The sequence below is a fragment of the Excalfactoria chinensis genome, chromosome 1 (assembly GCF_039878825.1).
Source record: "Excalfactoria chinensis isolate bCotChi1 chromosome 1, bCotChi1.hap2, whole genome shotgun sequence".
In the NCBI taxonomy this organism is placed as follows: Eukaryota; Metazoa; Chordata; class Aves; order Galliformes; family Phasianidae; genus Excalfactoria; species Excalfactoria chinensis.
In genome coordinates, this window is record NC_092825.1 from 43,714,659 (window position 1) to 43,737,352 (window position 22,694).

The 22,694-nt window shown below is 36.8% G+C and overlaps 1 long non-coding RNA gene across 1 annotated transcript in view; it reads left to right on the top strand.

The window, feature by feature from the left end:
* Positions 1-22,694, top strand: part of LOC140255643 (uncharacterized) — a 76,674-nt gene that overhangs the window by 13,945 nt on the left and 40,035 nt on the right. Inside the window, exon 3 of the long non-coding RNA XR_011904516.1 lies at positions 10,602-10,749. This is a non-coding gene — a long non-coding RNA (uncharacterized lncRNA). The remainder of the gene's footprint in view (positions 1-10,601; positions 10,750-22,694) is intronic.

Genomic DNA, 22,694 nt, shown 5'->3' on the forward strand with positions numbered 1-22,694 from the left:
TTTCATGTAGAGCTTGAGGCTTTCATGTAGTGGGGGAAAAAAATAAATCAATTGTATTTCTTCTAGATTGTCAGGTGAACTGGGATGCTTTGGGAACATCTTTTGAACAGAAACTGTCTGGAGGGCCTAGTAGGTACAAAGAGGAGGAATCATGTTCAGGTATTATTGCAGCACTTCTCAGACATGTAAGGATACTCCCTCCTTTCTTTGGATTTCCACAGGTTATATTTTGCCACTTCTTATTCTGCAACGAGTGAGTGTTTCCATAGGCTTTCTTGTTGTTAGCAAGTTGGTAGCAACCTTTATTGTGCTTTTGTATGCATAAGCAACTTCTCCCTATCAAGGTATGCCTGAGAGAAGATGAGATTTATTTTAAGAACAATTTGCTCTAACTGAAATGAAATTAGGTGTGGTTGACAGAGAAACCATAGCAAGTGACTGTCTCACTGAACATGCCTGCTCTTTTAGATCAGAGGAATTCACCATCCTGCAGTTTTTAGCAGTCCCCTTGGGCAGTCTGTAGGGAATACTTCCACTTGCATTTGACTAGTCAGTTAGGGTCACCTGGTGACTCATGACTGTCATCTCAGTGTCACATTTTTGGTATGTTCTGATGGAAATAAAGGTGTTGCAAAAGTGGCAGCAGGTTTTTATTTTAAAAAAGACAGCTGGTCATTAATTTGCATAACATTTAAATGAAAGTAATGAATAGCAAGTACTTTCCCTATGTAAAATGAGTGATTGACATTGGAAGGAGCTTTCTTCTTCCCAGATGAACTTATTAAACAGAAAAATACCATGGGTAAAAGGCTTTCAAAGTGCATTTTTCCCTGGTACACATAATGCCAAACAACACCACTGAATATTCAGACTGTTGTGTGTTTTGTTCCTCTATATTCCTTCCCTGAGGGATATGAGTGGGAGCCCCCACTATACTTTTCTAGAAACAGAAAAAATGGCCCAAGAAATGGAGAAGTCCTCTGTTTGGTAGCCAGCTGCTTTTTGCTACACTGATAATGTAGATAAATACCTTCCCCCATTTAAATAATTTTCCGACTTTTGTGGGTTTTAGTTTGAGGTCTTCATCCCAACCCACCTATGAATTCATCTAGGTGTGATGGTGAAAAGGGAAGATCTTCTGCAGAAGCAGCTGTGGTTTGGACCAGCTACTGCTCCAGTCTGTTCAATATAATAGAGGTGACTTTTCTGTTTTATATATCTGCTTTCTGTACGGTGAGACCAGCATAGCAAGCCTTAGCACTTAAGCAGTGCTGCCGTTATCATCTACCTGCGTGTCCAATGGGGTTTGGTATCGACTGAATTTGAAGACTTTCTGATAGAGGCAGGCAATGCTGCGATGATGGTTTCTATGGAAACAAGTGTGAGATGAGAAGCAACTAATAAGAGCTCAACTCAGCCAGCTCCTGGATGGTGATTTAAAAATATGGACTTTTAAAAATAACCCTTTACCTTATTCCCCCCCCCCATCTAATCTTTGTTTCTGAAGAAAGGGATCAGAAAGGCAGTGGGTTGCTAGCAGCAATGAATGAGAGCTCTCACTCATCTCTTTCATCTGTTGGCTGTCATGCAAGAGCTGTAAGTAGCAGTTTACTAAAACTGGCTGCGGGCTTAGAAAGCGTGTAGTAATTGTAATTTTGGACTGGAAGAAAACGTGAAAGGCATTTTAAAGGTGTTCTTCCATTCCTGTTTTTATCCCTTTGAATTCAATGACTTCAAGGGTGGCACAAAGGCACTTTCTAAAGCGTGAAGTTACACTGGATGCTAACTGTGTCAGAATGTTTGTGTCTCTTGCTGCATGCAAAATACTATTCTTATGTTGTACCTGTATTGCAAACAGATTCTAGGTCTGTTGTTCCATTTAATCTGTTTAGTTCCTTTTTATCCTGCCTTCCATTGACCTTTCATGGACAAGTTCTGATTTACACACCCATAATGACTCAAGAAAAATTATGTGAAGCATTTTTTTCAAGAAAGATCTTGGAAGCAAGTTATTACATATATCAGTGAAAAGGGGAAATGTTTATTTAAATGGCTTAGATTATTTGTATCCTCGAAGAATTTAGGAGATGGGAATTTCTCGTATAAAATTGAAAGCAGATACAACAGGTCATGGATGGTGTTAAGGCTGAATTTACTGCATTCAATCTCATGCTGGATTGATTTTGCTGTTGTTCTATTAATCTGACTCTTGGCTTTTCCTGTTAACCTTATAAAACAGGAACTAGACCAGATTGTGACTTAATCAATTTTAAAAATCCTGAGAATTTTAAACAATAGACATAGTCATACCCATGAAGATGGGAGCATCAAAGCTCAGCATTAAATGGCAGATTCCATACGTGCAGATGCTGAACCAGAAGGAGGAATTCAGATAGATTTATGTTCTTGTACATCTGTGCAATCTCTTTTCTGACTCAGCCATCCCATCCCACCCCATCCCATCCAATCCCATCCCATCCCATCCCATCTCCATGGCTAATGCTTTGGGAATCCTGGGAAATCTTGGCTAGAAGTACTGAGATGTTGCCTTCTCTGTCCTGTTGAGCTTGCACAGAATTGTTTCCTCTCTTCCTGTTGTGCCTGGAGTGCTATTAGCTTCCCACAGCCCATTGTCCATCCAACAGGCATATTTGTGACCCCACTGTGTGATGTGGTTACTGATGCTGAGAAATAGCTCAACAATCTGGGGTAACTGAGTAATCTGTCACAGGTAAAAATGTCACTGGTGAAATTAATTCAGTTCTGTGGAAAAGAAAAAGCTCCTGCACCTTCAAAAATAATTTGAAAATCTCTTTATGCCCAAAAGTGGGGGCAGAGGATATAGAGGACGCTTAAATATAGGAGAAAGATAGTTTACTGGGAAACGCTGTGTTTTCTGTGCACATGTTGTAAACATTTTTTTTTTACATAGGGAAAATTCAGTTACTTTAGACAAATGTTAGAAAACTGAAGCTCCCAGTTATTGTCTATCATTTTAACAGAAGCTATTTTAATTCAACCCCAAAAGGAAAACTTAATGGACTTTAGGTTTCCGTTTTACAGTAATTTCTAATTTTCTGAGGGGTTTGGTTTGGTTTGGTTTGGTTTGGTTTGGTTTTCTTTTTTTGTGGGGCAAGAGAAGAAAAGGGAATAGGGAGAAGAGAAAGGAGTAGCTATGGCTTGTTTTAATTAATAGTAATTTAAGTATGAGCAATTTCCAACATCTTAGTATTTTTCTGCAGAAGAAAGTAGTTACAGTCTACTATGAGTTTTATTTTTCCCTTTGAGGTACTCCACATTCCTCTGGTTGACTGTAATGTACTTAAGAGTAGTGTTTGCAGACTCAGAGATGTAACACATGCTGATTTGTCCTCCCAGAGGCATGGTAGACTTGATGTGCAATTTTTGAAATACTCTGTTTGTCGCTGTTGAAAAGAAATGAAAGCAACATTAGTTATAAAAAAGGCCACACGCATCCGTTTGCTGTTTTTGCACATAGACACAGGTATAAATGTTCATAAAAAAAGTGGAGTGCTGCGATTATTTGGACTCCATAACATTAGAAAGCACTTTTCAGTAGGTTTTTGCAGTTATTCAATTACCACTATGTTCACAATAACTGCCTTCACAAGACTGTGCTACAAAGGACTTGTTTGGAGTGTTTCTTGGAGATTCCAGGACAAAAGTAGGGTTATCCTACTGGCAGTTCAGAAAGTAGGTCCTTTCCAGGAACACTCAAGATTGAGTCTTGCAAGTGTGAAAGGTCTCCCTGGAATTTGATCAAGGTACTCTAGCTCTTTTTAATTTTTTAGCCAATTATAGACTTTCCTGTATTAACTTTTAAGTCTTCTACCAAGGGACAGCAGTAAAAATATTGCCAGAAGGATTGGTAGACATACCTATCCATTTGTTGAAAATACCTGAGCCTTTCTGGAAGTCTTGTTTCTGTTTGTTTATTTATTTAGTAACACAAGTCACCACAGCATCTGAGCATGATTTATTGAAATAGTCTTTTTTTCCCCTTTTCTTCTTGTTATCTAGATTTGCTGGCATGAATTAATGTTGGATATAATATATTTAATGATGTTTATTAATATTTAGACTAGTCCAGCTGGCATGAGTCACAGTAAGGAAGAAAAGATAACAGTTTTGGTATAATTTGCTTAGAAAGTAGTGCAATAGGTCCTAACACATGTCTGTAGAAATGGAAGTGCTAACTAATGACAGTGCTGTCACAGGATGCTTTGGGGGTGGAAGCAAATAGCATTTTCTCTCAATGTTTCTTTTGGAATGAAGAGTTAGAAAGCAAATTTTCTAGCCTTGGTTCTGCTTCTTTGCTGTATTTTTGTTTGGTTGTTTGTTAATCCATGCTTATGAGGTTCCCTGTATCGCTTCACCAATTTCCTTGTTCTGGAATGCTGCTGTCATGTGAGATAGTGCCTAGAGAGAGAGAGAAAAGTACCTTGAGTTAATACCACTTGTCCCTCACATCATTCCTCTTTTGCAGGGGCATCTATCCATGAGTATATGATAACCATCCACAAGCATTTGCAACTCGGTTGCTTCAGACTAAAGTCAGATTTACACTGTTTTTGTAAAAGAATCACTGATGACAGAGGTGGAAAGCAACCTGACAGATGGGTACTTCTGTATGATTTTTTGTTTATCTATTTTTTTCTCCTCCCTACATGTAATTGTATCTTTAATTGCTTTTTCCACTGTTTAGCAGTAGATGTTCTTAGAAATTTTACTTCTTGCCACGAGGGACAGGACTGTTTCTTAGCTTAACACGTCTCACTAACTGATGGTGTTTCCTACTGTTCAGTCTTAATTTTTCTATTGTTAGTATTATTTCATTAAAACTAACATACCTCTCTGCATCACACTAAACATTTAATGAATCTGCAGAAATACAGACAACTGTGTTCCAGTGGCCATTGGTTCAAACAACGAATGCTCAATTAACACTGACTGCCTCTGATTAAAAAAAAAACAACTATTGTCTTGTTTAGAAACTTCGCCTTTCTCCATCAATTCCCATTCCTTCTGTTTTGTTCTATTATGTTTGTTTCTATTATTTTTCTTTTTCTACCACTTTTGAACAATATCTTGAGCCCCCAGCTTTCTTGGGACTATATAGATGGTTTAGGCAGGTTACAGGTATATTAAAATGAAGGAATTGATTATCAGATGAAAGGCTTCTGAGTGTTTGTTTTAACACTCACAAATATTACTCCTTATTAAGACGCCAGTCACAACTAGACAAAGCTGTTAGTACAGGAAAAGAGAAACTGAAAGCCCTGTGAACCAAAGTGATGATCAGTTGTACACTGGAGCAATCATGGATCTTCTGGAAGGAGGGCATCAGGACAAAAGAGGTTTCTCTGAAGAAGAAATTGCCATTTTGTTCACAGTAAATGAGCAAGTGGGAAAAAAACCTGAAACAGGGAGAGAGTGTGACAGAGAGTGAGAGGTGTGTCTCCTATGGCACAATATGTTTGGAGCTGGCTCTCTTTCTACCATGATTCTTGAATAGAAGGCAACCAAAGAACAGCTATCTAAGGTTTCTTTTGGCTGCCCAGTAAAAGCAAGTTTTGTAACCTTATCTGGCATCTTGAACCTGGGCTGTGGAACTCAGAGCCGGTGGTTATTAGGGAGGACAAAGTTTTAAATCAATTAAAAATAAGATTAGCAAGCTTCGTGGACAGTAATGTCCATGGTGGCTGTAAAATACAACTGTTCAGATGTGGCCTGCTTTTATCAGTTCTCTGTGAATCATTGACTTCATCAAAAGTTGGAGGAATATGCCCTGTTCTTATATTTCTTCTAAACAGCCTGCTCTGTGTCATGGTCAAGGACAGCATCCTTGACTAGTTTTTTGCACATTGGAGTCCTCAGATTATTCCTTTGGATAAGTGAGGTACTTGTTTCAGGGCATCCTTAAACAGATTTTCACATGACTGTGCTCTGGCTTGGTTAAGGAGGTAATGCACAGATGTTCAGTAGGAATCTGTAATGAACAGGGAGGTCAGGTCTTTTACTAGGGTCTTCCACTCTTTGAACAGCTTTGCAGGTCTCTGGTAGAAATTGAATTATATATTTACCATTGCACACTGAGCTACCAGAACAGATGCAACCGATATTTCCACTTCAAATATCTAGCTACACTATGCTGCAATGTTCTGTACTGCTTCTGTGATGGTCTGTGTATTTAAAAATTATATCATAAATGGCTTCAACGTGCCTTTATTTATTTATTTATTTATGTGACTATGCGTCAGACAAAGATAGATTTAATAGACTCTGACTGTCTTTCTACTCCTGGTAAGGATTATGGTTATTTCCATACTGGTAAAAATGAAGTACTTTACTTAAATAGACTCTGTAGATTTTGATTTCATATAATTGGGAAGAAACAAATACCAGAAATTACCTCTTACACTGATTTTTTTTTTTTTGAGGTTTCTTAATAGATGGCAATCTCAGACACTTTTTTCAATTAGTCTGTAAGAGCATATTTTAGGCTCACATTTCAGGCTTATGTTAGTAAGTTGATTGTTGGGGAAAAAATGTGTCCTACTCCTAGTGAATGTTACTATTTAGGTCCTCAGGATGAAATGAATATTTACTAGTGTACCTTAGTTCATTTCCCATCGCTTTTAGACTCTTCTAGTCTCCTTTGCTGGAAGAAGTAAAATAAAGCTGGGGAGATGCTGGTGGAGGCAGGGAGAGAGTTGGGAGAGAGATTAGCAGTGCCATAGAGAAGTAGCTATTTGACTTTTCTTTAGAGGCTTAACATTCCTAAAATATTTGGGTTTTGAAATCTAATGTATTTAGTAAAGAGAAAAAATGCTAATGATATTAGCATTTTCATTTATAGATAATTCTGTTTTAAGTTCTCTTTTCCCAAGAGTACCTTTAAAATTGGTGCTATCTATTCTAGGAGTAGAGAAAGCAAAGATTGCTTTCAGACTGGGGGTTGGGACTTTTAGTAAAGACAAATCCCTGAAGAGCAGAACCACTTGTTCTGTTTAGCTCTACCTTAATTATTTTGAAATGTTTCAAGAGACATTATTTTATGAAATATCATTCATCACATAAAAATGTCTGTGAAATTATTTTTAGAGTATCAGTCAGAAGAGTTCCTTAAATTACTAGCTCACAATTTTACTTATGCCAATTTTTTTCACAAATTGTTGGATGAGCATTAGTTCTTTGGTGAGGTAGCTGAATTGTACTGAAACATGTATATGATTGGAATTATGTCTGTACAGAATAGTAGAATTTTGATGGAGTTATCCCGGGTGTATACTGCATTCTCAGGTTATATGCCTTTATCCCAAGCTATTGGAAAATATTTTCTGCTTATATTAAAAAGTGTAGAGATATTAAAATTCCAAATCCCAGGAAATGTATGTTTTATCTTTTTTTTTGCAGTTCTCAGTACACAAATGCACATGATGTGTGTCCCTTGTCTTCTAGCATTCCATCAGCTAATGAACACTGTTATGAAATTTTACTGTCACAATCAGCATTTTATATATGTAAGGCAGCATTCAAGTGAGTGAAGTCTATAGATTTATAAGGTGTGAGTTTATATGTTTGGTCATATTACAGATTTGGCTCCTGAAAATTTGTCCTCTCTCTGGAAGAAGAGCTGAAAAAAAACAACAACCAGAAGTTCCCTAGCACCAAAGATCTTAGCATTTTCACAGCTCTTCCCAGCTGGATTTCAACCTAATTTGGCACACATATCATAGTTGACCTCAGACAGAATAATTCAGATGTTTGAACCTCTTAGATGTGTAGCCAAAAGCGAGCTGTCTTGTTGCATGTATTTTTAAACATCTGCAAGCTGAGCTGGAAAGCAGAATGCAAATTCTAGGATTTGAAGATACCTGTGAGGTTATGAGAATCCCTTCAGGACTGTGGGAAATCCTGAAGCCTATGAACACACACTTTTTCAGGCACAATCTATTTAGAAGTTTAGTATTTGCTTTAGTTTCCACTAATGCAAGCAAAAATGACAATAGACGCAGCTCATCAATAATTTAAAAGTAAATGCAGAATCTGATATAATATCTTTTGTTGACCCTTTTAATGCGTATCTCATGAGGACTGGAGAAATTATCTCCTGCAGTTTGTACTTCTGTTATATTGTGCAATAGAAATAATGTACTGTTCATGTATGCAGGAAAGGTTTCCTTTGGTAACCAGTTGTTTCTCTGTGTAGCTGTCTTGCAGAATATTGCATGGACAATTGACATGTGCGGTACAGCACAGAGGAATTTCCATGCCTCTTTGTTATGGGTAGGTAGGGCCTAATTCCTCCACTCATGGTCACTTGGGATTTAGGTGAGGAGTCTGAGGTTAGGATTTTGAAACCACAGGTAAATGAAAAGATGTCTTGATTGTTTTAGTTTGGTTGAATATTGTCCTATTTTCACTGCACAGTACTTTTTTTTTTGCTTAAGATATTCCATTCTCTGACCATGCTTTTTAAACACACTGTGGGGATGCTTGCTTTTCAGCAGGGTGTCCTACACTCACCAGTTAACCTTTTGAGGCAGAACTGAATTCTCTAAACATTGATTTTTGAAATACTTAAATTGTTTGCAGTCACAGGTTTGATGCCAAGAAAGAATCATTTGGTCCTTTACAAAGCCCCTATCCTAAAACACTCAGTGTGAAATCTGTTGATATTTTCCTGTGGAGGTCATTCTCATAAACACTTGCTATTCAGGATTCTCTCTCATACAAAAAGAAGTTGCTGCTATTTTTTTCCTTTTCTTTTTCTGCCCAAAATTGATACCCACCCTCTTCCATTAGCTTTGCAATGCTGTTGCATTTCAGTGGCTAATGAGATGGCTTATCTCTGAAGTGATTCTTCAGCTACTGTCAAAGCTTTGAAAAGTTGCAAACTGCTTTCAAAAACATTGCAGACAGAGATTAATGCAAAAAATGTCTCTCAAGGTAAGGAAATAGTTGTGTGCCATCATAATTCAGATGACTTCACATCACATGCTAAAACAGCACCACATATTCAGTATGTTCCGAACTTCCCTTAGGCTTGCTCAGTCCCAGTCTGTAAGGTCCTTTGTGACAAAAGCTGTTGATTTACAGAGGTGAAGGTATGAAACTACATGGAATCCTACGTGTTTGTGAATTCACTTAGAGTCCCCATTCAGGAATGTGTTCAAAGATGGAGATGCGCTGTCATCTCTCCATTGCAAACCCTATTCAGAAAAATCTAGTGCTATTATTGTTCATTTTGTTAAAGTATTTGAAATAGAAAAATGTGTTAATCTGGGAAAATGGATTTTCTCAGCTTTGATTCTTAACAGAGGAACATAGTGGAAAGCTTCAGGAGGCAAAGTTACCATGAACATGGTTTCATAGAGCACTGGGGTCATGTGTGCCTCAGCATCTTCAGTTATGAGGCACTTGGCACCTGCTTCCCTGAATAGTGACCTCACTGATATTATTTGACTGAGCTATGCTTGATAGCCTGGCAGTGATAACTGAGCATGGTATCTTTTTGCAGTCAGTGAACATGAGGATTTGTGGTTTTGATCTTTTTCTCATCTATGCCATGGGAATTATCTGTCTTTTTCCTCATGAGTAAAATGCTCGCCTTGGGTTTGGATGCCTCAGGTGGAGTAAAAGGAGAGAAATAATTGAGTGCTTCTGCATAAATCAAAATATCCAGGAACAAGATTCAAACAGAAATTCAAGTGCATACTTCAGTATGAATACTGTAATATTTAGGAATGGTGATTTGGCATATCAGAAACTCATAGTAGGGGATAACCTTAGGTACTGAAATTTCACGTGAGGGTGATATTCTGCATTAATTTTCTGATTAGGTATGTTCTAGTAGGTCCATACACAACCATCTGATCTAGAAGAAGTTTATTAGAATGGCACCCTTATAGAGCCAAAAAAGAGAAGAATACAACAACCATGTACGAAAGTTGTGTCACATTTTAGAAAGTGCTAATGACCAACATGGCGGTACATCATCTTGAAACACTGAACTTCTCAGAGACTGACAGTTCTGCAATGTTGAATTGAGAAGCTACTGCCTTAGCAGTCTTTTAAGAGAAGGGACTCAAGGCAAAGAGATCTGTTGCAGTTTTTGAGAGAAAAGTAGTGGTTCATTTCATGTTTGATTGTTATGTTGCTGTTTTTTTTTTCTTTCCCCTGATAATTGTGACGTTTGATTAACTCTGAAGTTTGTGTTGGTATCTTATGACAAGGTAAACTGTTTGCCTTCTTAAGTGTAGAGGTCATTAAAAAACTAATTTGTTTATAAAAAGAAGAAAAGCTTGATTCACAACAAGCTTGAAAGGAGACTGTTCTCCCTGGGAAAAAAAAAAAAAAAAAGAAAGAAAGAAAAAAAAAAAGAAAAAAAAATATTAATCAGAGGACTATCAAGTGAAAGCTTTGAGTATAAGTGTTTTTGGCAAGATGGCTGTACTTGTGGGTATATTTCTGTCATGTCTTAACATCATGCTTGTCACAAAGCAGCTCCAGCACAACTTTGAATGAGGATGTCACCCACGGTGTGGAAAACAAACTGTATGCTTTCTGTTCCACAGGATTTGCTGACTGAGCCCCAAAGTTGCCAGAGGCCATCCTCGTCTCGTCACGTGCTCTTTCTGCAGATGGCTGGGGCTGGTGGGACGATTGCTGCCCCTCCTCGAGGGACTCACACCAAGCACTGCAGGCCTCCGGGCTGAGACACAGGTGTGTGATAGCGCAGGGAATGTGATGTGCTATTGATTTTATGGTAATGTTTGACACATAGAATGGGGGTCACATTCTGGTGTCAATTACCCTTAAGATGTGCACCATGATACAAAATGAATGGCAATACTTACCTTCTGTGGAGCATGCGGTCTGCTAATGCATATAGTTTTAAGTTGCAGATTTTGATACTTTAGACTGTCTCCTCCTCTTTCCTTGGATAATGCCCCCAAATAACTATTAAAATTATAATATAAAGGTAATATTTCTGCTTTTATTTCTTTTTGTGGGAGTCTTGGGATAGGAACAAATGTTTAGGCTGACCAGCAAGGCTGAATTTTTAAGATTCTCCAAGATCCTACTCTCTCCATTTTGTGGCACTTTTCCATACCTCCCTCAGACTCTCTAATGACTTTTTAGTGAAGGCCTAGTTTCAAGCACTATGTATAGAAGAGAAAACACTAATAAATAACTTCACCAGTTCTGATGAACAATTAGTGATTGCGATCAGACAACTTCTGATATAATGCAAGTTGAGTTTCCTGCTTGATGATGGATATGCACATGCATTTCTTTACAAATTCCAATATGTTTGTTGAGTTTTGATTTCTAACCCCTTAGGTTTGAACTCTGGTACAAGCTGAAGCTTTTATTTGTAATTTTATTGTCAGTGAAAACTTTGTGCCTTATAGCTACAGGCTGAAATCATCTATTATTTTAGCCAAATAATGGTACATAAAAAAGGGAAAAAGACTTCCACACTCTACTCTGTCAGTGTATAAAGTTTGATGCTGTGGGAACACTCTGAGATTTGCAGAGAATTTGCTTTGTTTTAGTCTGCTACTGAAAATGACAACTGTAAGCTTCACTGTGAAGAATGCTGTCTGTGGAGAGAAACGTCTAATTAACATATTTTATTGCCTGATAAATAATTCACAATACATGAAATAATTTGTTTGCTGTTTTTCTGAACTTGAAGACAAAACTGGAAGAGTCCAGGGCATAAATTTTCCAAGGTGACTGAGATAACCCAGGGTTATAGGAGTTGAGTACAACCCCATGCCTGTAGCTGAACCTGCCTCTTCCTGCCAGTAGTCTCTTCCTTCTGATAGATAGATAGATAGATAGATAGATAGATAGATAGATAGATAGATAGATAGATAGATAGATAGATAAAGATCAAAGCCAACAAACTGACCAAAAAACACAAACCTCAACTAATGTTCCAGGTTTTAGGACAGGAAGGCTGCTAGTTTCCTGAAAACAAATACGTTTTTAGAAGCAAATTCTTTCCTTTGGCTGGAAAAACAATGATGTACTTCTCACTTTCAGCTTTCTTTGTGAGCTATGGAAACACAAAATGTGTGTTGTACTCTGATGGCATATTGTGTGCTTTAACCTTAAAGGAGTTACTTAGTCCAGTCACTCTAGAGTAACCAAGAAACTTTAGAGATACCAGATTTGCAGATTAATATAGACTATTTATTTCTAGACAACACCAAAACACTGACGTGTTTCCTTAAACTCAAATGGGAGGTACTTCAAAATGTTTTTCTCAAGTTTAGTGCAGGTGATGCAGTCCTGGCTTAAACAACACAGTTGTTTGTCAAACATTTCCTCTCATTAAATGGTTTTCAGTTACTGCATATTGATTTATATTAGTGACTGTTCTGGCTCCTTTAATGATTACTTCCTTTTCTTTTTGTGTTGTCTTGCATAGGATCACAGGTTGACTATCCAGCCACTTAAGTGATGTTAGTAATGGGCTAGAGATATACTGAAGTATGTATTTCTGTACTGAGATATCAAGGTATGCTTAAAAATAATACTAATAATTAAAAAAAAAAAACACAAAAAAACAACAAAAAAAAACACCTCTTTATATGCTCGAAGAGATACAAAGATACAATACTGACTAGAATCAAGGTTATTAATCAAGGTTATTAAGATTAAGACAGTAGACAAGTATTCCTTGAAACTGTGTTAGCTTTTTGTATTGTTCCATAATGTAAAACAGCACTCTACAACACTCATTCCTCCTTATTCCCCCCCCCCCCCCAAAAAAAAAAAAAAAAACAAGAAAAGAAATAAGAATTACAATATGGTTATGTACTATTTTCAACCTTCTTTGATTCACAAACATTTTCATTTCTTTCTTATTAATCTGCCAAACCTAGAAAAATGGATATAATTCAGAATAAGTTACTGCATATGGTTTTAACAGGGTTTTATTCTAAAAGTGCTATTTATTTTCTTACTGGCAAGATGTTTTCCAGGCATAAGTTTAAATGTTAAAGTAATCTAATTGAACAATATTTTTATATTGCTTATGCAGTTGAGAACATATGATATTTTTCAACAAGCTCTAAAATTCATGTCAAGTTTTGGTAGCACAGAAAGTCTCTTACCCAACTTTTATTTAATAGAATTCTCTGGTTCCGTATTTTTCAAGGAAAAAAAAATCTTTTTTTTTCTTTTTTCTTTTTTCTTTTTTCCCCCCACGAAGGAAAACAATATTGGGAACAGTTGCAAATGCAAACAACAGATGCAAATGCCATTTGTTTCAGTGTGTCAGCAAAGTCATATTGCGGATTATAGTTTGCTTGCAGTTTCTGATACAGAAAATTATTTTAAGGTTCACTTTAGGCAGTAAGCCCACAGTACTTTATTATGTTGTGAATTTCTGTTGCTTGTTCCTATTGTGCAGGTAATGACTTTGGAGGTGGAGAGTAAAATGAAATTCCCTGTTGAGTAGATAAACATCCATTTATTACCACTTCTCTAGGTACCAAATTATAGACTAGTTGATAGTGAGAACCTCTATCAGTTTTTAGCCTTTGACTCCAGATGAGTGAGATAATCACATGACTTATATCTCTTCCAAAGAAAATGCACCTCTTCAGAAAGAGTGGTTGAAAGACTGTTGCTGCATTATTAATACAAATAGAGGCAACACAGAATCCCTGATGTCTCAGGATGATGAGGTGAGACTTTGAATTGTCCCATAGGAAACAGCTTTATTTTATTTATTTTCTACCAACTGGTTTTGCATTTCCTTTGTTGCCAGAGGCAACTGTAATGCTTTCAAGTGTGGAGTACAAAATGCAAATAGCAGCTTTACAGTTGATAAGTGGTTAGAAATGTTTGGTGCTACAGAGTAGCAAACCTGCTTGGAATGCGTTAGCTCCTGCACACATTTCTACTTTGTAATGCACCAGTTTAGATTTCCTGGGTAGCTTTGGTAAGTAAGGAACAATGTGCAGTGACACACTTTCCTAATGTCAGCACTGGCAACGAGGTGTAGTTAGTATGGTACCTAGGGCAAGCACCAACAGAGTGGTATTACTTCCGTTAAAAAGAAATTACTGTTGCTAAAAGATAAGGTTGAACCTTAAGTTGGTGACAGATGGTGTCGTTCAATTATGTAATGTAGAATTAACAATTAGATGCTTAATGTGTGATATCAGCACTTGTATTTTGAAAATTTGGATTCAGTGTTGTAGCAGCTCTGCCCCAGGAGCAATGACCAGCGAGTTCTGGTGTGAGATACAAAGAGCTTACAACTGCCTGTCAATGGTACCTCTTTCAAAAGGGAGAACTTCACAGTGCATTGCACTTTTATTTAATGGAAGTAACTTTGTTCAGGAGTATGAATGCATCAGGTTTATTCCTGTACCCTGTTTTTGAATAACAACTCAGGATGACTATACTTTCAACCCATGAAGTACTTTGCTACTTCAAAACCAAAATGCATTCAATAGATGATGTAATGATGCAGTATTCACACCAAAAGCAGGGCAAAAATTATAAGTCAGTGAAGGGATTTTTCCTTCGAGTAATGTTCATTTAGGAAGATAAATGTACTTATTGACTTTTCAGTGATTTTATTAGTAAAAACTGCTAAGAAATTGTTTTATTTCGAAACCAGCAGTTCTCTTTAAGTTTTAAGTTCAATAGGCAAAAAAATGTTAGGTATATGGGCGGTAAAGTAAGCAGCCCTGTGGAAGTTAACACTGCGTGTACTGTTGCACATCATGCTCCTTTAGCTGGTCTGACTTTCATGCAAGTCCAAAGGAAGACAGACGTAAGGACCAGCAAGCCAGAAAACCTGCACAAAACCCACAGTTTTAAAGAATTAGGGTTCTTTGTATGCCGAATAAAAGACTGAGTATTTAAATTCAAATCCATGAAAGGTTGCTGCAAAGAGGAAAGGAGTAAATTTTCCTCTTTGTCTGTGGGGAATGGGGCAAGAATTATAATGGGCATAGATTATAGTGAGGGATATTTAAGTTAGACATAAGGGCAACCTTCTAAAGGTAAGGTTAATAATGGATGGCAGTTGATTATTTGGAGATACTGTGGAATTTCTACTGGAGACTTCAGGAATGAGGCAGCATCCATCACAGGCAGGTTGGTGCTCCTTGATGGGAGAAGAAGGATGGATGAGACGGCATCCTGACGTTATTTCACCCAGGTCTGATTTTATGTTGTGATGGGAATTCAGTGAGGTTTGAAAGTAAGAAGCAGCTAATCTACCCTAAGCTGTTTTATGATTGTACACCTTATTTTACTCGCATTAGGACAGAAGATAAAGTTTTAATATACTTTTCACCGGTAAGTTTCCATAGATTACTTTTTTCAAGAAGGGTGTTGAGAGAATAGTCAAATCCAAACGAGATTTGAATTTGACCTGTGAAAATGCAGCTTGTCTCTTTAATACTGTTTAATATTTGAACCCTGATTGTTGTGTTCTTTCACAGTATTCTTGGTGCTTGTGTTGTGAGTGGAGTCTTTTTTTATCATTTGAAACAAAATTTGCACGTTGTCATTGGGTAAAATTCAACCTCAGAAATTCATGGGTTCAGTTCCAGCTTTATTTAAAGAGGATTTGTTAGGATTAATTAAAATAGGTGTTGCAGAATACCCTTCTGTTTTTGTTGTTGTTGTTGTTTGTTTTTCTTGAATATAGGATCATAAATAAAGTCTCTTTTATTCTGAGTTTTTGTGGAATCGCATCATGTCACACATCAATTAAAAATTTTGTTCTCTAGAGAAGGTGTTATTTACAACACAGTCCTACAGTATTCAAAGTAATATAAATTGTCTGGTCACAGCTGATGAAGACATTGTTTTCTAGAATGGATGGCAAAGTTCATCAGAGCATTAAGGATGGTATTCTTGTTATCTCGTATATAGATACAGTCTAGACACTTGAATAATCAGCAGTCATTAGAATGTCTGCCTGTAACAATACCATGCTGGTGGTGAGAAAACAGAAATATTTCTTACTCATCATTGTATGTCTTTCACATTTGTTTTAGCAACTGACTTTTCTTTCTTAGATATTAGTTTGCCCTACTTGTGTTTTGTTTTTCCATGCCTACTTTTCAGTTTGATTCAAGAGCTGGAACGGGAAAATAGTTCTGGAACTGCATTGATGTATTTCCACTGAATGGTAATAGAATTAAACTGACTAATACTCCACTGTCTTAATTCATTCTATTTACATCAGAGAAGATTAGAGAAACACTTTTTTAGCAGAAATCAAATCACTGTCTTTCACGAATATTTATTCCTGCATGCTTTTAGATTTGGAAATAACCAATGGAAAGACTATCAATGCTTTTCAAATAGAAAACTTTTGATCACATTCTCAGACTTTAAATAGAGTGGTGGTCTTTCTGAGTATTAAAACAGTGGCTTACATGGCTCCTGCTTCTCTTAAGTCTTTGAGAAGTACAATTAAAAGTGTATTTTTCCTGTTGCTGTCACCATGCATTTGTTCTACGGCAATTTAAGAAGGGAAGTTTTCTTTGAGTCCAGCAGGATGGTGCTGAAGTGCTACACGTGAGAGAGAATACGTTCTAGTGGGTTTTTAATAGATTGAGAAAAAATACTGTTTGTCTTACAGAAACAAGTAAAGGGCCTCCTGTGACACATAAGATTTTGTAAGCACACTGAACTGGCAATCAGCTAATCTCCAGTGTCAGAATGATATCAGTAATTGGATCCCCTATGAAGCAGCCGCAGTCAGTGGTGGGTGGATTGTGTATGTGCAGTTCAATGGAGGCAGCTGAGTTCTCTGTGCTCAGCTGTGAGGTTGTGGGAGCACAATTGCAACACTACCTGGAGAATTGAGGCAGGTTTTTAATTACTGCTTTATTGAATTATTTGGTATTATTTCTTGCAAACGCGCAATGAAGCACCATTTGAGAATACTAATTTCTACTCCGTTAATCATGGGTGGTAGCACCTCTGTTGCATGCTTGTAACCTGCTGGTGTACTTAAGTTTTACATCAATCATGAAAGATGCCACTCATATTTTAGTAGTTAACACAAATTTTTGAGTCAGAAATGACTTTTTAACTGTATTTGTGATGCTATGATTGAAAGTCACAGGACAGATTTCAGCTTTACAGTGCAGCGCCACGGGTATGCCTTGTTGTTTGAGAACAAAACCAACCCAGAATATAGAAGGCAGAAGTACGAAAGAATTTTATTTATTTATTTATTTATTTATTTGTTCTGTTTGTAATGTGTAGGACTATTTTGGCTCAATTAATCATCAGAAGTTTCTGTTCTTCTGTGAGTATTTTCACCAAGAGCAATAACTCCTACAAGACAAATGTCCTGATATTTTTGAAAGACTGTTTTAAATATGTATATGTATGGTTTTTGCATCTATTTGATGTTTAAATTAATTTTAGACACAGACATGGATGTAAGGGATGTAAAATGCTCTTTCTCTTTTAACTGCCTCAGCCCATACTCCTGTGAAGTAGTCTAGCATGTTTTTCAAGTCAGCCATGGCCCTAACAGGCTAACTTTTTAAATTGCTAAAGTGCCAAATAAAGCCAAGCCTTTGAAACAGTATGAAATGGTTACTATCATCTGATGTATTTAGCATCCATGAATTGAACAGCAGCTTTTGAAACTGGTTTTCTTCCAGCTTTGACATAATTTTCCCTACCTCGTCACCTACAACTGTTCCTGGCACTCAAATGAGTCAGAACTCTCAGAACATGTTTTCCTATCTTATGTTAAATCTGAAAGACCTCAAAGTAAGTCTCTGAATGATTTCCCTTGAGTGGAATTAGAAATTGAGAATGTCCCTGTTGGGAATATAAGCAGGGGGAATAGGGAATTTAAACGCATGGGAATATACAGAGGGAGCATTTTAAGTAAGAATTTATTTATAATAGATGGGTTCTACATTTATAATCTGTTTTAATAACTTCTTATGAAATCAGCTTGGTTTTGGTGTTTGGCCTCCAGCTCCAGTGTCATTTTTTTCTTACTTGCAGAACAGCAGCAGACAAACAGGGGTAGAACAGAATTGCATCTTCTCAGTCATGTTCCATAGCTGCATGCACTGTAACAGAAGCAAGCTGTTACTACACACAGTTAAAGAAAGACTAAAATGGACTTTTAAAAATGATTAAGTAAGGCTGGTTGGAGCCCAGTAAGTTTTAGTAACTTCAGAGAAGGCAAATTTTTATCTGATTGGGCATAGAAATGGATTTTTGGTGATATCATCACAAAGGGAAATTCATCAACTGTTCCTGAAGTCACTGAACACCACAGTGTTTGGTTATTCTTGTTGTTGTTGTTTTAATCTATATGTTTTTGTCTTTCAAACTATTAATTTGTGTTTCTTACATAGTGTTACAGAACTCTTTCATAGAAGCTTCTTTCTTTTTTTTTTTTACTGAAACCATTTACTACTGGTGAGCATCATTACATTCATCTTTTCTGCCCTCTGTGGCCAAATAAATAAAATTAGCTGTACTGGTCTAATTTTACTATCTACCCAGTGCATGCTACACACTACAGTAAAGTCTCCTATGTCAGACCTTTAGTCTGCCTTTTCTGGGATGCTCTCAATGGAGCATTGCTTCAGACTTTTAATTTTTCCTTTTTCTTTTCAAAGCTTCTGCTTTTTCAGATGTAGTTATGTGATTTCTTTAAAACTTGTTTTGTTTTCAAACCATGTGCTAGCTATTATCTTATTTTTTCTCCTCATTTCAGTGAGATGTTTTGTGCCACAGCTGCTTTCCAGGTTTACTGAGTACTACTCTTCCAGCCTATTTTTGCAGATAGTGAGAAGTAATAATATCGTTATATAAGAAAGTTGAACAAATACATCAGCTTTTACTTGACATCAATATTTGTCCTTTTCCAAATACCCTATCTTCTTGGTTATCTTTTTCATTCTCCATGTAATCGCAGTCTCAGTTTGAGGATCTTAATCAGATCCCAAATTAGCAGATAGCATTTCTCTTCGATACAAATTTTTCAGCAGTTTTAGACGTAAGATAGGTTCCTTCCCTTGAATCTTTTTTAATGTGAGAAATGCCATTTAGGATTTACTTTACCCAAATAGGTATTTTTGCTCCTGCTGTTTCTGGGGCTTGGTGTGCAGCGAGACAGCTTCTTCATTCCTGATGCTGGGTTTCTCTGACAGGCTGCCTCGACTAATTGGTCTCTGTCATTTTCTTGATCTTTATCTCTTTCCTCTTGATTTCTCTTTTTGAGCAGACCCTCACTGAGAACAGCCCACAGGAAAGTGCTCTCCTTGAGCTTCTGATGACCACCTCATGCATGGTGCTATTATTAACAAAACAAAAGAGAAAGTCCTTATGTGGGATTCATGGAAGTATTGAGGAACCAACCTGTGAACTAAACATCCGCCTACATTTAGTCTAAGAAAGAAACAGAAGAATGATGTTTTTGAGGCAGCCTTAAAAATAAAATAAAATAATAATAATAAAAAAAAAAAAATGAAGACACTGTTAGGATTTGGATTTAGTTTTCTTTTATTAGAAAAAAATTTACAGTGAAATAGTATGATTTCAAATTTCGTAGGGTAGTAACATTAAGAACTGATTTATAAGTTAGGTATAATTATTGTACTCTGTTCTTACTTGTTATACAGCACTTTTAGCGTCCTTCCGCTCTTCAGATTGATTAGGTGCATACAGTAATAGTTGTTATTACCAGTGTTCAGAAGGAAGGAAGGAAGGAAGTTCATCTTGTATTTGCTTGCTTCACTAAAATTTTAATTCAGTTTGAAATTCATAGGGAAGCTTTTGATTCATGTGTTACATTACAGTATTTTTAAAATAAACATTTTCTGCTGAATTAAATGCCATTATAGAGCAGAAAAATAAACTTTTTAATGTGTAATTCATGTTGAGAATTCTCAGCAGATACAGAAGCATAGAAGATATGATACATTCATATTTAAAGTTATGCTCTCTACAAGGGTACTGAGCTAAATACAGGAATTTACAAAGCAGCTAAACTGTCTTGATGCTGCTCCATATAAATATCCTCTAAGAATGATATGTTTGTGTTTTAATAACTACAACATTCATGAAGGAATGAATAGCAAGTTTACTTTTTTTTTCCTACATTTTCTTTTTTCTTCAGACAAACATGATCCAAAATTAAAGCTTTTGAAGCATCTTAGATGATTAAGAGCCTGGAGCATCTTCTGTATGAGGAAAGGCTGAGCATCCTGGATCTGTTCAGCCTGGGATAAATAAGACCAAGAGGGGACCTGATAAAGGTTTATAAATACCTAAAGGGAGATGTGAGGCAAATGGATGAGGTCAGGCTCTTCTCAGTGGTGTGCAGTGATAGGAGTAGGAGTAATGGCCTAAAACTTGAACATAGGAAGTTCTATACTAACATGCAGAGGAACTACCTTATGATAATGATGGTGGACCTCTGGAACAAGGTGCCCAGAGAGGTTGTGGTGTCTCCTTCTACATAGATATTCAAGACCCATCTGGACCCCTACCCATGCAGCCTATTGGAGGTTGTACTTAGTGAAATCTAGAGGACTCCTGTGACCCCTGCAGTTCTGTGATACGGTGATATTACTCATTCCCCTGTTTAACCTACTTGAGGCTTTTTATTTGCTTTGCTTTAATTCTGAACTTTGTTAAGCCAGTGGGTCTTGACAAACTGCTAGTCTGTTTAAAATGTGTGCATTTGTGTTTCTGATATAATATTTTTTTTGCCTTAATTCTACTTCTAAGTATTCTGTCAACTTAAAATTAGGTTGCTCTGTTATACTGCTGATGATCTGCTCCAGATTGAGCACAAACATGTATCATCATTAAATGTTATTGAACTATAACTTTCAATTCTATGTTAAATCAAAATTTAATCATCCACAACATCAAGAACAGCTTTGAGTTAAGCACAGTTTGGTGTTGCTTTGTGCTGTCAGAGCAACACAGTGCCCAAGTGCAGTTCAGACTATTCTTGAGCTGCTACAAGGCATTCTGAAGTTGATTTGTTGGAGGATTTTCTTTGTAAAATTGGTATTGATGTCTCCATGTTAGGGATTTCCTTTGTAGGCCAGCTTCTTCAGTGTCTGTATTGCATAGCCAAGTTAATGCAGCTGCACAGTGTGTCAAACAAGACCAGCCACTGTAGCAGACCACTATCGAAGTCATTGGTCATCAGACTAAGTACAAAACTAGCTGTAATTTTTGACTCTCGAGTTAATTCTCCCTTATTTTATGTAAGCATGAAAATCAGCATAGTTGCATCAGTGTAGAAAAGTACTAATCGTTTCATTTTCTTATTTCTGATTTGACTTTAGGGGTGTGTGTGTGTGTACGCACATATATATGTAACTTGCAGTATTGAGGTATATATATTCAAGTGCTGTGATAACGTAACCATGTATTGCAACTTTACTTATTCAAATGTAAATCTGCAGGAAATTTAGGTTAAACATCAAGAATAAATTAAACAATTAAGCTTTGCTTACAATCGCACAGGATTAAAAATATAAATTCTAAATTTCTTAACCACTTAAAACAAATGTTAATCTATCCCTGTACAAAGCTACTTGGGTGAAGAAAAAAAAAAATCTGAACTTCAAGGATACAGTCTGTTTTTCATACATCTTAATAAACTTAATAGCTTATAGCAGCTTGTACCAGGGTATTGCACTAAAACCTCCTTGAACATTTTGTCAGTAATAAGCAAAGCAAAAGTTTTGTCAAAGGAGTTTACTAAATTATGGCTTCATCTGGATTCCCAGTTTCCTAAGGAAAGAGATTACAAAGTGCAAGGTACTATCTTTTATGGCATATGTAGCATTTGTTCTTGCTCAACACCTGTAACTAGGCAGATAATAACATGATGCTTCTATTTGCAATGCTTTGTTTAGTCTTGGAAAATGAAGATAGATAGCTTCTGCAGCAGAAATGCTATTAATAAGGAATACTAGAGGCTTAGAGAAGATCAAGCAGGGGGAAATATCCTTTGAAGGTGAAAGAAATAACAAAAATATCTATCTGTTCATTTGATCATTTCTATGGTAAGGAAGAAGCTTCACCATTTGGTGTTTCCAGGTCAGGCAGCAAGAAACTGATAACCTTGTTGTTGTCTCAGCTGGAAGTGAGTAAACTGTTCACTTCATACTTTTTCTGCCTGCTGCTTTGCTACTTCTTGATGCATTCAACATTGTGTTTTTCTGTTGCACCATATGTCAAGTCAGTGTTCATTTTGTCACGTTCTCTACAAAGACATGAAACAATTTATTTTCATAGATTTTGTGATTTTTTCTTTGGCTTATATTTCCCACCTTGGTACCTGTGCTGTGACATTTGGAGCTGGCGGATCAAGCCTTGGATCTTCTTGTTGCACAGACCAAACTATAATATCTGACATAAAAAGACTGCTGGGTTCCCTCTTTCTCAAGTAAGAATTAAAACAGCTTATGTGCTCCCTTTCACACTGAAAGATGTGATAAGGACCTATAGGAACAAGAGAGAAAGTAGGGAGCTCCAAGAGAACTGGTGACCACCTCTTTCACCCATCTGTGATATGGGAGTAGTTGAGATCATACTGAAGAATCCCTCTGTGTAGACACAAAGGAGGTAGCAGGTGGTGTCACTGAAGTTTGTCCCTTCTGTTT